The sequence below is a fragment of the Natator depressus genome, chromosome 8, assembly GCF_965152275.1.
Source record: "Natator depressus isolate rNatDep1 chromosome 8, rNatDep2.hap1, whole genome shotgun sequence".
NCBI classification, from domain to species: domain Eukaryota; kingdom Metazoa; phylum Chordata; order Testudines; family Cheloniidae; genus Natator; species Natator depressus.
In genome coordinates this window covers 64,835,584-64,851,487 of record NC_134241.1, presented here as the reverse complement: position 1 = coordinate 64,851,487, position 15,904 = coordinate 64,835,584, and the positions used below count along the sequence as shown (strand labels likewise).

Genomic DNA, 15,904 nt, shown 5'->3' with positions numbered 1-15,904 from the left:
GGCATGTAATATGCATCTGATGAAGTGAGCTGTAGCTCACGAAAGCTTATGCTCAAATAAATTTGTTAGTCTCTAAGGTGCCACAAGTACTCCTTTTCTTTTTGCGGATACAGAGTAACACAGCTGCTACTCTGAAACCTGTATCCTTATTGTTTCTTTAGGTATCTGGATGCTTCTTTGCACAGGGGTCTGGTACTTTTTTTGCCAGTATTTCAGTTAAACATGCTGAAAGTAATTCTAAGTGAAATGATGGTAAAAACAGGTCCAGTTGCAGGAGGAGTTTACATTAAGGCTTTCAACATTGCTGGATAGGGTCTCAGATGGACAGGGGTCAGTACCAGTGGGAATATTTTTGTAAATGTTCTCAGTGTAGAGAAGACTTAATAGGGGAACAGCAAAACTAACTATCCACAAAGTGCTGTTGAATGCTCAAAGAAAAACTGAAAAAATAGAGAATTACTTTTTCCTAACACTTTAAGCTAGAGTAATTTTAGGTGTTAACTTGCGACTCGAGTAGGTACTGAATTTTCGGATACAAGTGCAATATTTTAAAAAGTGGACGGTGTTGTTTAACCAGTGCTTTATAAAGGGTGTTTCTTTGAACTAAACTGGCAACATTAAAATCTGAGTTAGGGTACGTCTACACTGCAGTTAGACGCCTGCGGCTGGCCCAAGCCAGCTGACTCGGGCTTGCGGGGCTTGGCCTGAGGGGTTTAACTGTGATGTAGATGTTTGGGCAAGCTCTGGGAACCTCCCACCTCACAGGGTCCTTTTAATTGCAGTGTAGACATAGAACTCAGCAATCTTTAGTGGTGGTAGTTACTTAGCCCTCAGGAGCACAGATAGTTCTAGGAATAATTAGTGGTAGCAAAATACAAAATGTTTTCTGTCAAACTTCTTTCTTACTATAACACTAGGTTTTGATCTATTTAAAAATTAAGCATGGGATTTACAAAAGGCAGACATCCTCCAAAATATGAAGTAACCTTTTGTATTTATTTCAAAGAACAAAATATAGACACTTTGCTAATTAGAATATTATGAAAGCTATTTAGCATATTTAAGAACCCCGAGACTGCCTAAGTCCTTATTCAGTTTTAAAAAAATTCTGTGCAGTATATGCTACAGTTTCCTGGCAGAATTTTACTACAGATTCAGGTGGCATGCAATGATCTTGATACAAATCTAGAAGTTGAGATTTTTCCCTCGGCCTTCTCCCTGTTTAACTTTTTGTCTCCTTACCATGCTTTTGCTATATCTTCCACCCCATCTGCTTCTTTCTTTTCTGAACCCTTCCCTGTTAATAGCCTCAGCTCTGCTTTGATTCCTTTGCTGGTCCAACAGATCACTCGTATGATGACTTTTAGTGTGTACAGTATAAGGGCCATCTCTTTTCTCCTGTTTTTACCTGTGGGTCTAGGCATTTCATTCCATTTATTTTGGGAGAGGAGCAGGCTTTTCCCTTTGCTGGCTTTAGTCATTAAGAGCTATGTATTGTTTTTAAACATTGCAGATAAGCTCTGAGACTTTTATAATTAGACATCTTAATAAATGAAATAATAAATAACCACTAGCATTGCTAAACCTTACTGCTACCTGCTGATACAGCTGTCTCATTTTGCCTGCACCATAGAAATCTTATATTCTGTAAAGCTTTCACTATTGGAGGTGACTCTGATTACATTTCAGAGTAGCAGCCGTGTTAGTCTGTATTCGCAAAAAGAAAAAAAAGGAGTACTTGTGGCACCGAGCTGTAGCTCACGAAAGCTCATGCTCAAATAAATTGGTTAGTCGCTAAGGTGCCACAAGTACTCCTTTACAATGCATGCCAAAGGGGGAAGCATTATGGAGCATAGCATCTCGTCTGTGCTGGTGGGTTTTAAAGCAAAATCAACTGTGGTGGACTACAGCAGCTGGCACTGGTGATTATTAATATTTTATTAGAGGTAAGAAATGTTAGAGGAGGATCTGGGGAGGAGATGGTAATTGATGAGGGGGATATCTTATCTGAAGTGATCTGGAGACATAGTTGAATGACTAAAGTAGATATTTGTTTAATAGGTCATGGAGCCAATATGACCCCCACCTTAATTAAGGCGAAAATGCAGATAGTTTACCAGAAATGAAATAAATGTGCTTGGATAGACTGAAGGGCTAGAGAGGCATTCAGCTTCTCCTATTTTAAAAAAGTATTTTTAAAAAATCAGAGTACTTCTGGCTAGCTCTTGATTGTTGGGATGCCCAGAATATGTCATTCAATGCAGGTAACTGATATCAGAAATGGGACAAGTGGAGCGGGCTTCTTATTTCAATAGACAATTTTGAAACATTTATTATTTTACATAGCCTAATCTATCTCAGTACAGATGGACCAGCTCCACTGGAATTGCTCCTATATGTGATATCAGAGTTCTGGTCTGTCAGCACATTTGTGAGCTGAATGGAATGCTTGTTTAAAATAAAGGTTACAGTGAAATTAGTTTTGTGTTGAATTCTCCTATGCACTTTACTATTGGGGAAATCAACATGTAGTTTGAGCTTCTAGCTGTAGTTCACCACTGAAGTCTTGCAAATACTGTATAGAAAATAGTTTAGATTTTGATGTATTTAAGGACTGAGGGCTTGTGTACACACTGGGTTAACTTTGGTGTGATTTTAAACTGATTTAATTACACCAGTGCAAAAGGCTGTGTTGCTATTCGTATTTCAGCTTTAATGAGTTTGTCAGGTAGAAAGAGGTTTAAGCCAAACTGAAAAAAGCGATTCAAACAGAAATAAGGGTGCCCACACATGGGTTTCCGCTGATTTAACTGACACAGTTTAATTAAATCAGTGCAGGTTTGTGTATAGACAAGGCCTTAAGATAAGGTTACACACAAAGGATGTTGGAAAATGGCTGCTGAGTATAAGAAAATTAGCCCCTTTTTAATTTCAGGATTTTTCTAAATAACCTTTTTCTGAGAGATTATTTGCTTTTCCCATTGTGACAACAGACTTTACAATGCAAACCTTGCTTAAGCTTCAGTTTTGCTTTTGTTTAACCAGCGCTGCTGAAAAGCCAAAAAATAGTTACAGCAAAAGTGTAAACTATTCTCTCAGCCTGGACAGATTCTGATCTAAATTACACCACTGTAAATCAGGAAAAAGAAAAGGAGTACTTGTGGCACCTTAGAGACTAACAAATTAGTCTCTAAGGTGCCACAAGTACTCCTTTTCTTTTTGCGAATACAGACTAACACGGCTGCTACTCTGAAACCTGTAAATCAGGAGTAATTCTGTGGGTTTCAGTGGAATTTCTCCTGATTTACACAGCAGTATGTGAGATCAGAATCTGGACCCTTGCATGCCTCTGGGAAGTGTTAAGTGAAGCGATTAAGTGAAAAAGCACTCCTATTAGAATACAAAAAACAAAAAAACCAGCCACTCTGAAGTGTTTCGTGAGAACACTTTCCTTGAAGTAACAGGCAGTTTTTCCTGATTGAGACATTCTCCCTCCACTTTTTTCCATGTATAGGCTCTCTATTCGTGTGTGTTTTCCAAGAGATTGGAAAAAATTCAGTCACATTCTTTTGCAATTCTGTAAGGATTGCAAGAGAGGACACAAACCCGTTTATCTCTACAAGCTGCTGCATCAACCACATAGGATTTTGTGCATTAGAGATTAAAAGTTACCTCTGGTGATTCAGCAGATAATTCTGCAATGACCGGTCTCATTAGAGATCAGCAACGTTGAAGAAAAAATGGGCTTGTGTCTTCCACTTTGCTGCCTGCTCTTGCATCATTTGAATTGCTTCAGGAATGATTAGGTGTACTTACTAATGAAGCAACATTGTTAGAGCCACCTTTGTGTCATTTTTCACTTATCTTCATTCAGAAGCATACCTGCAAGAGAGGTTAAAAATTGGTCCATTCTTTGAGATTAATCATCTGCAGAATTTCGCAGATTTTGAATGAAAATCCCAAAGGAATTTCCCAAAGTGTTCAACAGATAACAGTTGTCCCTACAGTAAGACACAAACATGTTTAATAATTTAATAAAAAAATCAAATACATATTAGGTGAGAGATGCCCCCAGAAATGTCTTGGGGAAAGGGAGAAATTTCTTGCAGTCCTCCCCCCCCCACCCCCCCCAAGAGGAATTTAGGGGCTTGTCTAAACTTAAAACTCTACAGAGCTGCAGCTTTAGTGAAGACAGGAGGGGTTCCCTTGTCAGTGCAGGTAATCCATCTCCCCGAGAGACATTAGCTAGGTTAATGGGAAAATTCTCCTGTTGACCTAGTGCTGTCTATACTGGGGATTAGGTCGATTTAATGGTGTTGCTCAGGGGTGGGGAATTTTCATACCGCTGAGCGACGTAGTTATACCAACCTAATTTCCTAGTGTAGGCCAGACCTAAGTAGTAATATATTGCTAAAGTGAGTCTCTAGTCATTTCTTCAAAGTGCTTTCCCCTGCCAACCAGCTTGACTTCTGACTGAAACTTGTACCAGCTACTTTTCATCCAAGTCCTCACTTTATTTGGACACTCTGTCATCAGGGAGACTGCATCAGCCCCATTTGTTAAAGAGGCATATGACTGGGTGATACGGTGTTATGTATTGGTGATGTTGAATGCATTAGCATCACACAATCTTTCACTGTGTGCTACATAAAAAAAGCTGAAAAGATTGAGCCCCAAGGGACACAATAAGCTTCATGGAAGATCCAGGGAAATTCCTACAATACAGTTTATTATTTAGTGGAATTGTAGTTCATTGTTTCAGATTATCATCATCATCATCCCTATATTCACACACATCATATCTGATGCAATTCTTACTATGTCAGACTAGTTTAGATCATAGTGCAGGAGTTCTCAAACTGGGGGTCTCGAGGGGGTTCCACAGGGGGTCTCGAGGTTATTACTTAGGGGGTCGCAAGCTGTCAGCGTCCACCCCAAACCCTGCTTTGCCTCCAGCATTTATAATGGTGTTAAATTAAAAACACTTTTTAATATATTTGTAAGCGGGGTCTCACTCAGAGGCTTGTTATGTGAAAGGGGTCACCAGTACAGAAGTTTGAGAACCACTGTCATAGTGTCATCAGTTCAAGGATTTCTTGGGGTTTATTGGGTCTTCTGATTGCTTCAGTGATTTCTGCCATATGAGTGATGACATAATTGTATCTGTAGTACAAACGAATCATTAGATCCAAATAAGGTAAAAATGTAGTTTGTTTTTCCAATACAACTATTACGTTAAGCATTACTATTTATACTATGAACATGTTACGACCGCAGAATAAAAAAAACACACCTTGCAACTTTTAGGGGGTGTGGTGATGGTTTGTGAGGATTCCAGGCTTTGTCATTAAACTGAAATAATGAAATTTTACAAGTTTTATAAAAAGGAATAGATTGCTATAAATTCTGCTCTTTTTTTTACCAGTATTTATACTAATTTCTGGAAAATGTATAGGAAATTATATCCATAATTACTTGCTTAAATATATGGATGATAGGATATTTTGTAGGAGGAATTGAGGGAGCAGCTGAGTAAGTATCAGAGCCTTCCACTTTCCTGCTCATTGGTAGGAGAGAGGAAACTAAGCCACAATATCATCCTACATCTAAATTAAACAAGCTTCTTAAGAAATGGAGCACAACAGCTGGAGGAATGAAGAAATGAACTTTTTTTTAAATATACAAAGAAGACTAAGACTTGATTTTTTTTTTTTTTTTTTTTTAAAGTGCAAGAAACAACCCTCTGGTACAGTTGAATCTTGTTTAGCCAGTAGTTAGCTCTGTGATTCCCATCCTGTTTGTTGAAGCCCTTGTGTTACAAAACGTGGACTGGTAGATGCTTTGTGAGCCTTTATCCTTATGCATGAGCGGCTCCTTTGCCTAATGTCTTAGGGATCACTGCAGGAGTAGAGAGGAAAGGTGAGTTTTAAGAAGCTGTTGACTACTTTATCCTCAGCAGCAGGTTTGCAATTGGAAGTTAGAGGTGATCCATGATCTGTCTGTCTCCAAGTTTTTATGATGTCATCTCTCCCTGTGGGTATTTGAGCCTTTACCAAAGGGCTAACAACCTCATTAGCAAATAACAACCTCATTTTTCTTCCTACTGTCTCCAAGAAAGATGGGCAGTTTTATTTAGTGATTTAGTTCTCACTTTTCCCACTTTCTTTAACTTCTTTTCTACACCTCTCTTTGCTCCTCTGCTGGATCCAAAGGTTGGGAACCAGCAATAAAAGCCGTGAATTGTTTCGTGTTTTACTGCTTGTAGTTCTAAAGTAGTTGCAGCCGTTTAAAATAATTGTTCATTACTGTTTGCAAAATAATGCATCCTGAAGTCCTAAGTATGTGTTTGAAAACCCTATAGTCCTTAGAGTTTTATTTTTCTTGAGTGAGGAGTGCAGGATTGACCCAGTGTTTGTGACATTGTTGTGCTATTTATTAAAGAGGCAAATATTTTATTGTGTTCTACACTCTGGTAAATGTATTCTTTCAAAAGCATTCATTCACATTTTTAAAAGTATAAGTTTTGTTGTTTATTATTTATATGCATTGGACATACAGAAAGTGTGTTAATTGAAGCCTCATGTTCCTTTAGCGTTTACTGATTTGATTTGAATTTCTGTGTGTCCTAGAGTGGATACTGCATCAGAATTGTCTATTTCCAGGCCAAGCATGCTTAATATAGTGAAATCAAAGAAGTTATGCTGCATAGGATTAGGTGTAGCAAACACCAAGGAACTGAAATTTGTATAAGGCTTGGAAAATTGTTTACGTGGCAAAATCATTAGTCTAAAGCACAACCAAGTAGAGTAAAATCAACAAGAGCTTACACTGAAAGACTTGTATCTAATTATCTACAGTATGTTGACAATTGTGTGTGTGTTTTTATAAACTTAAAAAGATTTTGTTGGAGCTTCCATAGTATTCTAGTTGGAGTACTTTGCACTGTCATGCCTTGGGTTTCATTTCTAGTCCTAGTCATGCTTTCTGGAAGGAAAGTGATGTGTAGCAAACACCTTGTGTCTTTTAAACAGCCATCTCTCTGGCTAAATGACAAACTGCAAAAGGCATCCTCTTCCATCCTCTTTGGTCAAAAGGATGATGGATGCTATGCAAGGCCACAGCAAAGGGGGAGTAAAAAGTGTGTAAATTTGGGGGGTCCTTTAGTCTACCCTGAGGGCTTGGAGGGAAAAGAGAGGAGGTTTTAGGCATTTGTAGACTGAACCCAGAATGTGGTCTTAAAACTCAATTTGTGTTCTATCTGTGCATGTTTGGATTTGATTAAATGTTAGAAAACGGTCTGCATTGCTTTCACCTTCATAAAATGTTTGTAGATGCCAGTATTCAAGAATCTCCTCTAATAGTGTTGTTGTTTTTCTTTGTCATATTGCTATCAGGTATTACATATCTAAAATACCTGGAGAGACAAGGTGGGTGAGGTAATATCTTTTACTGGATCAACTTCTGTTGGTGAGAGACACCTGAAGAAGAGGTGTGTGGTGTGTGTGTGTGTGTGTGTGTGTGTGTGTGTGTGTGTAAGCTCAAAAACTTGTCTGTCTCACCAACAGACGTTGGTCCAATAAAAGCTATTACCTCACTTACCTCGTCTCTCTAATAACCTGGGACTGACGTGTATTTAAAGGTGGTGTCATAATGCATATGCACAAGGGGACAGAATTAAGGTTGCACAAGCAACTTTAATCTTGGCATTTTCTAACTTCAGAGTGCTTGACTTTGCAATGTTAATAATGTTCTTTTAAGATGTGTGGGTGGGTGTGTATAATAGTAATCTCTGAGTCCCCATGTGGCATTCACATTGTACATGTGATAGTCTTGTGGTTTCCATTGGGTCCCTTGCTATTTCCCGCATTATCCTTTCAGGCTTCTGTTAGATCAAAGGACTTATCTGATGGGCAAAACCATGCAGCCCTTACACAGATAAAATTTACAGTGAAGTCAATGGGCGTATTACCTGACTAAAATTTGTAGGATTTGGACCAAAGTTTTTAATGGTATGCCCAATAAATTTCTTCTTCTAATTTTGACACATGTAGTGTTCTGTCTTTCTGAACAGCAGCCTAACATCTGTGAAATTGATGACATTTGGGATGTGAATTTAATATTCACAGAATATCTGCAGCCCTTAACTGATCAAAATTATAAATATCATTATTATTTTGGTGCAGTAACTGTGTTTTGCTTTCCTGCACGCTGCTTCAGTAAGTTTGTATGCAATGCTAGCTTTTTTTTCCTCTGCATTTTAATTATGTTTGCTGTATTAGCATTGTCTTCTATTCACTATAACTGTCTGCCTTTTGTGGGGAAAAGTCAGTCAGCCCTAATCATTATTTAAAACTGCTACTTTATGTCAGCTCCCTACATTGTAATTCTTTCTCTGTAGGGTTTCAGGAATAGCATATATCCTAAGGTATTCCTGTTAGTCTGCATGTTAGTTCATTGTATGACTAGATTAATGCAAAGAATACAGCTGCCGTGGAAAGCTCAACTTCTCTGAAGATCTCTGTGGATGTTACTGTGGGGCCACGGGTCTGATTGTTAGTACAGAATGTGACTCAAACTTCAGTTATTTCACTCAAGAATCCTTCACACACATGCTACTGCTGAAGCGTTCTTCCCAGAGACATCACCTCTCAGGCTTTATTTGAATGTAAAATAACTGTAAGTCTGTTTGGGGGCAAGAATGCTACTTGAAATGAAACATAAGGGGTTTTCTATACTTCATTTTGAACTTCAGTAGTTATCAAGAATACTTTTCAAGGTAGTGCACATATCTGCAGTTTAGCATGATAACATCCAAAATTGACCAGTTTATATATTCCATATGAGATTGAATTGACTATATCAAACATCTTCCAGAAGTCCTTCATCCTTAATTAATTTCTCAATCATTTACCATATTAAACTCATTTGAAAAATACTCTGTAAAGGTCCACATTGGTAAGAATTACTTTGACCCTTCTGACTATTGCAAGTTACTGTTCATTCTGGTGGCACATTTGCAGTGCTTTCTTTGTTTTTAGCCCCCAAATGTCCATAAGGTTCTTTGCGAATGATCTCAGTATCAGCATGGTTCTACTGAGTGCCAGGGACTCGCCATAAAAGTGTTTTAACACTGATACAAAACCAAACATACATTTGTTTACCCTTTTCCAAATGCCGAGCACCCATCTGCAAATAGAGGTGTGGTTTGGAAATCAAATATGTTGTAGCTTTTATTTAAATAACCAATAGAACTGGATAAAACAAACTTAAAGGCAGGCAGAAAGCCCTTAATGAACTTGAATCTTACTCACTAGCATCCAGCACTGTAGGGGGAAACTGCAAGTTATGTTAGGTTTGAAATGCTTGGATAGAAGCTGCCGTAAAAGGGCAAAGTGGTAGTGTTTCTATTCACCTTTTAATATCTCTTTATATTTTGTTTTTAATGACATTTGTCTTCACATCTTAGTTGCAGACAGGTCTAATGACTCCTCTTTAGATGAAGTGGCAGTGTCCAGTTTAAGGGAGCATGTTCAGCTTTCTTCCTCTTCCTGGGATCTAGCTCAGGAAGGTTGACAGGACCAAAGTTTCCCAAGGGCTGAATGGGTGTGTTTATGTGAAGGGTGTTTGATGGTCCTGGGTGGCTGCTTCGATGGTCATGGGTGGTTGGGAGGGATCGCATAGTAGTCCATTTGACCATTGATCATATAGCCTGGTGCATGATTAGTTGCTGCAACATATTTATGTGCTTAGACCTGCAGTATTCTCTCATGTGTTGGTCAGTTTCACAAGGACAGAAGGAGACCATCTGAGAGTGCTTACTTAGAAGATCTCAAGTATTTGAACACCAAGAGGCTGGAGTTATTTTAATATTTTCAGGGAGTCTGTTACAAAGCAATTTATACAGCTGTATTCTGGGTCTGATATCTAAATTACATACAAAACACATGCAAAGTCTTGACTCTAAGAAACAGTCCCAAAGTACCTTAATCCTTATATCGACAACTGCACTATTGGGTTACACAGTTTTAATCCCAGAGGAGTTGTCTCTTGACATTAAACTGTCCAAATAGTATTTATATCTGCTGCTGCCCTGCAAGATCACTTAACCCTGCACAGCAGTTTAAAAGTAGTTAATGACAGACCCAGCATGACTTGCCCCTTATGAATGATCACATAAGTTCGACCTGTGCTGTCATGGTTTATGGAGGAAGGCAGTTTGTCCATAGCCTGCTTCAGCCACAGCAGGTAATTTGAAATGAAATGAGACAGTTTCTACAAGCAGATTGATTTGGGAATCTTGCCTGTTCTTCCCTTTGACCCTTGACAAGTTGACACTACAAAGATTGTGACATTAAAAAATGATTGGGTGCAAATACATTTAGGTAGATGATTTACTGTGTGTTAAAGCAAGGACAGTGCATTTAGAGTGAAGCTGTGAGGGAAGGTAATTGTAAACTTTAACAACTCATGTTTTATATTTCTGTATCTTATTAATTATCTGACTAGGTGAATCTAGTGATAACAGTGGATCAAGTACTTCATCTAACAGAGTCCATATAAGAGATCATGGTTACCAAAATTCAGGTAGGTTTTTTTAAAAGTCAATTAAAAATACTTAACCTTTGCATTCCAATCAAAGTAAGTCTAAAGATAATGAATGAGTCTTTATTTGAATATATAACCTTTCCATCCAACAGATGTCCTATTTTTGTTCCTCTTTTATAAATGCAGTTATGCATTTATAAGATCTTACACTTTCAATATTTAACATATGATAGGTTAGGGCACAGGGAAATACCACAACAATCAAATGATGCCAGAAAAACAGATAAAATCACAATTATGTATCAATAAATATTTTCTTCTGGCCTCAGAAAACAGGCACATCCTTTTCAGTTAAAACATTCATGCAATATCTTGTAAAGTCCACACATTCCTCATTATTTAGAGTTCATTCTTTTGATATACATTATTGAATTATTTCCAAAGCTAGGATGTGATCGCTTTTAGTGTCATTCTAAAACAAATAACTACAAATAGGTTGTTTCCTAAAAATTATCCCATGATGTTTCAGTCTAGTAGTTAGTAAGCTGACATGCAGATAGCTTTGAAGGAAAGTATTATACAAAATTTGATGATGATTTTAAATTTAACACATATTAAAGCACAGTCCTAGAGAGCATAAATGTAGCTTGATTTAGTCACTTAGAGACATAATTGTAAATGTCAGTACCTTGAAAATGCGGCAGTAAATGCACTGTACAAAGCAAATGTTTGCACAGAGTAAGTTGATCTTTGTGAAGGTTTTTCTATTTCTCTTCTTTCTAACTATTGTATTTGAAGCATAATTTTGAAGATGCTTGCAAAACAACAATAATTCCTTATTGGTTTTGGTTTAAATTATTTACTATCCTTTTGACTCATATCTTCACTGAACTATGTTAAAAGTATTTTGCTGAAATGTTTCTTTATACTGTCCATAGGGTTTAATAGACGTGCCATTTAATAAGCTCTACCTGTAAGGATAGACTGTTTGACCTTTGTGACCTGCCACTGGTAGACATAGTATAAGATTGCTTTGTGAAATAAAGCTGTCGGTAACATCAACAAAATAAAAAATGATCGTATTCCAATACTCTCTGCTGAGTACTATGACAGCACTGAAATATGGAATAAAATTGAAAGTAGATTAGTTTTGGGTCCTAAGTCATGTTTTGACAAGATATAAGAGAGGCGAACATATCTTTGAACTTTTAGTTTTAAAGTTTTTTAATGAAAATATTTATCATTTTGTAAGGTTCCTTCTTTTTTTATCACAACTGGGCTGTATAACCTTAAAACAATCCATTCTCTTATTGTGAGGGGTATAAATACTGTACTATCTTTTATATTAAACATCTTAAAGGATACATGCACAGTAAGGAGTTGCTTGACACTTGTAAGTAACGGACTGTCATGTTAATAAAATAGCTTATTGGGAAGGTTGAAAAATCAGTCATTAATAAGCCACATATTTTTAAAGTATGTAAAGCATGTAAATACTGTAGACAAGAAGGCTGCTTTTGCCATATTTTCTGTTCAGTTTTTGAAGTTTTTTGGATCTGAAGCAATAGTGAAAATAGGTGCCTTCAGATTAAGTCTTTTCTGTGAATGTTTTCAACTTTAAATAAATTGAAAATTTGTATTATTTTAATCATCCCTGATGAATTCATTAATCAGATCAAGAGCATATGAGGAGGTAACACTGATGTGATTGCGAATGGCAATGAATTTTATAATTTTGGCAATCTTTTCTTTGAACTTGGCACAACAGTCACCGTCCTTCCTTTTCTTTATTTTACTATGTAAGTTAAAATGATGTAGCTTTCTTGCTTGCATTAAAATGCATAATGAATTGAAAGTTGTTGACATTAAATTAAGTAGACCTCTTTATCCGAGGCTATCTTCAATGGCATTTTTCTTTCCTCAAATTTTTTTAGTAACTAACCTTTTTTTTAAAGTTAAACTAAATTTTTAACAGAACAATTTCCCCCCCAATAAGTGTTACAAAAGAAAGTGATAAATACCAAAGGTAAGAGAATACAGCAGAGCTGGGACAAGATAATAAGCTACAGTAGATATAGAAATTGTTTTCAGAAAATTTATGTCAATGCTTTTTTTAAAATCAGTTCATCCCATTGGGCTCATCTTTCTTCTAACAGTTCAATTGTTAAGCTAATACAGATGTATGAAAGTCACTCCTCCAGAAAACATTTAGGTACAAACTAAGCAGCAAATTTTATAAGATATCTGGGAATTCAAATCTCAAACAACCTAGAAGAACTCTGTGATTTAAATGTCAAACCATTACTTCAGCAAATGAACTGGAGTGCTGGGGGAAGTATGCAATTTCTTGGTTGGGAAGAATAGCCACAGAAGTTGATCCAATAAAATATATTACCTCAAAATCAAAATAAAATATTCTGCCAAGGATATCTTTCTTGTTTCCAAATCTTTCTGGGATTATCCTAGATAAAACCCGAGCAGGCATACAGAGGATGTTCTTAGAATTTAGGTGGAATAAGAAAAGACCAAGACTGAGAGCAGATACTTTGTACAGACCCATTAAACAGGGTGGACTAGCTGTTCCAAATATTCTATGGAACTATCAAAGCCAGCCAGCTCAAAGCAGTAGTGGATTGGGGGCACTCTAACCCAGCCAAACACTGGGTCTTTATTGAACAAGAACACTGTAAACATCACTGGGCTACCACGAATTTAAAAAACAATAAAAAATCAGACCCTCCAGAAATTTACACACATCCTTTAGCAAAGGCTACTCTGTGGGTTTGGAATAGAACTAGAGATAAACTTTTTTTTCCCTCGCCAATGACACCCATTGCAAATAAGCCAGATCTTAACCCAAATCTTGAACCAGAGAGCTTCAAAGATAGTGAAAGCCATGCAATACACGTGGTTGGCTAGCTATTCAAGTAAAGAATTTTTTCTAACTTATTTAGAGATCAAAAGTAACTTTAACTGGCCCACTCTCTGCTGGTACCAGTACTTTCATTTCAGGCATTATATTTCTCAACTTTCTAGAAAACCTGTTTTATATAGAAAACTAATTTGAATAGAAGTGATGCCATCTGATCAATTGGGAAACAAAAAATTATGACTAATTGATAGGAAAATTGTCTGCTAAGATTGATAACATCTCCCCCCCCCCCCCCCCACAAAAAAGACATGCTGGGAAAAGGACCTGTATAGACAAATTAGCCCAGAAGAATGGAGTTTGAACTGAAAAAGAGGACCAGAAAGCTCAGTGTGTAACAATAAAATAAAATTTCTTAAAGATACTGCTTCAATGGTACCTCATACCAGACAGGTTCAATATATGTAATATACACACTGATTGAACAGGGATAAATGTTGGATAAATTGTGGTAAGGGGAGATTTTATGCATATATGGGGGACTTGTCCAGTCATTAGAGAGTATTGGGATATAATCCGTAACCAAATACCATAAATTGTTGGATATTTTATGACAGAGGTGGCCAACCTGAGCCTGAGAAGGAGCCAGAATTTGGCAATGTACGTTGCCAAAGAGCCACAGTAATACGTCAGCAGCCCCACATCAGCTTCCCCACCCCGCTCCCAGTGCCTCCCACCCACCAGCAGCTCTGCCGGTCAACACCTCCCTTTCCCTCCCTATCAGCTGTTTCGTGATGTGCAGGAGGCTCTGTGGGGGAGGAGTGAGGACATGGCAGGGGAAGGGGAGGAGTAGGGGCAGGGCCTGTGGAAGAGCAGTGAGCGCCCCAGCACATTGGAAAGTTGGTGCCTGTAGCACCAGCCCCGGAGTCAGTCCCTATACAAGGAGCCACATATTAACGTCTGAAGAGCCGCATTTGGCTCCGAAGCCACAGGTTGGCCACCCCTGTTTAACATATCAAATGATCCTCTGGTAATCCTGCTGGGGCTTCTTAGAGGAAATGGTCATACAGGAGGAAACGAAGAATTAATCTCTCATCTGCTCGGCTATTGGTAGGCTATCGATGGTAAAGAAAAATAACCCCACCATAGAAGAATGGTTGAAAAAGATTGGAGGTTATGGCAAAATTAATACACCAGTTACATACCCAGCAAAATAGAGGGCAGAAAGATGCTTAGATATTTGGTTACTTTTTATTCCACACTCTCATAAAGTACATTCACCTGCAAAAAACCCAAACAAAACAAAAAAAAAACCCCACGCCAGCACAGTTGTCCAATTTTCTTGAATATTGATATTTTGATAGACGCATCAGGTCTGTTCAATATATGTATATAGAGATTTCACTCAATTTAATAAAATCCCTAGACACAACATATTATAGGCATTGTAATGATGCTCACTCTGTAATATGGTAATACCCTGTTAAATAAAATATATGATTATATTCCTGTATTATGTCTCTTTAAACAAAAGCTAACTGTTGTAATGATTGTTTTACAGGCAGTCCTCGGACTTACGACACAATTGGTTCCTGAAAATTGCATCGTAAGTCGAAACGTCCTAACTCGGAACTGCAATCTACTCCATTGCGGGACCACGCATCGTAATGTCGAAACCAATTGTCATAAGTAGAAACAGGGTGTCAATTCAGAAGTGATGTAAATGCCATTCGTCATAAGTCAAACGTCGTAAATTCGAGGACTGCCTGTACTTCTGATATTTACATGACAAGGATTTGTTAGCTTGTTAAACTTAGTAAATAAATAGTTTAAAAAAGTGGAGGCCTAATACAGATGCATATGGCTCCATTTCTTTCAATACTTTTGTTCTGGTCAACCACATTTCCAGAGTTTGTGTTTGTTTTTGCAAATGATGAGAATGATGGTGACTGCAATGATGAGAATTCTAAGCAGGTATTGGTCTTTGTTTAATTTTAGCAAATAAGGACATATTCATAATGCTGTAGTAAATGGATGCATGTTCTGTGTTTATCTCATAAAAAATCATTAGTTTTCATGTGAGAATGGACTGAGATGCATGGACTTCAAATGTACCCTTAGTCATCAGTGACATTTACTTATGGGAATGGAGGGCAGCCTCCTGTGCTCTCTGATACTGCAGGACCAAGACATAAGGTCTATGGATTTTCTTCTAGCCCTGCACACACTTTGAGATGTCAGGACACGAAGGGGAAGTTATAGTGTCTTACTCAATGGGTCAGATTCTCTCCTATTTAACAATAGCTTCTGTGGCTGTAAACAAGCATGCAATAGCCCCAGCAGCAAAAAGTTTGCCCTAAGGGAGGTTTTGGTGGCGCAAGACGTTGTGTTTTGTTGAAGGCAGGAAAAATGGCTGAATTATTTTAAAACAGGGAGCCAATGTGGCCCAAAAGTTGAAACAATATCTTGATCCAGTCAATTCACTTGGCA

The 15,904-nt window shown here is 37.6% G+C and overlaps 1 long non-coding RNA gene across 3 annotated transcripts in view; it reads left to right on the top strand.

Annotated features, from left to right (window-relative positions):
• LOC141992294 (uncharacterized) overlaps window positions 1-15,256 on the top strand; it is a 34,829-nt gene extending 19,573 nt beyond the window's left edge. For 2 of the 3 annotated variants that reach the window (XR_012640567.1, XR_012640568.1), the window contains exons 2-3: window positions 10,507-10,584; window positions 14,976-15,256. This is a non-coding gene — a long non-coding RNA (uncharacterized LOC141992294). Of the gene's footprint in view, window positions 1-10,192; window positions 10,246-10,506; window positions 10,585-14,975 lie in introns of those variants that run through there. The other variant, XR_012640566.1, reaches the window with a different exon arrangement.
• The last annotated feature ends 648 nt before the right edge of the window (window positions 15,257-15,904 follow it).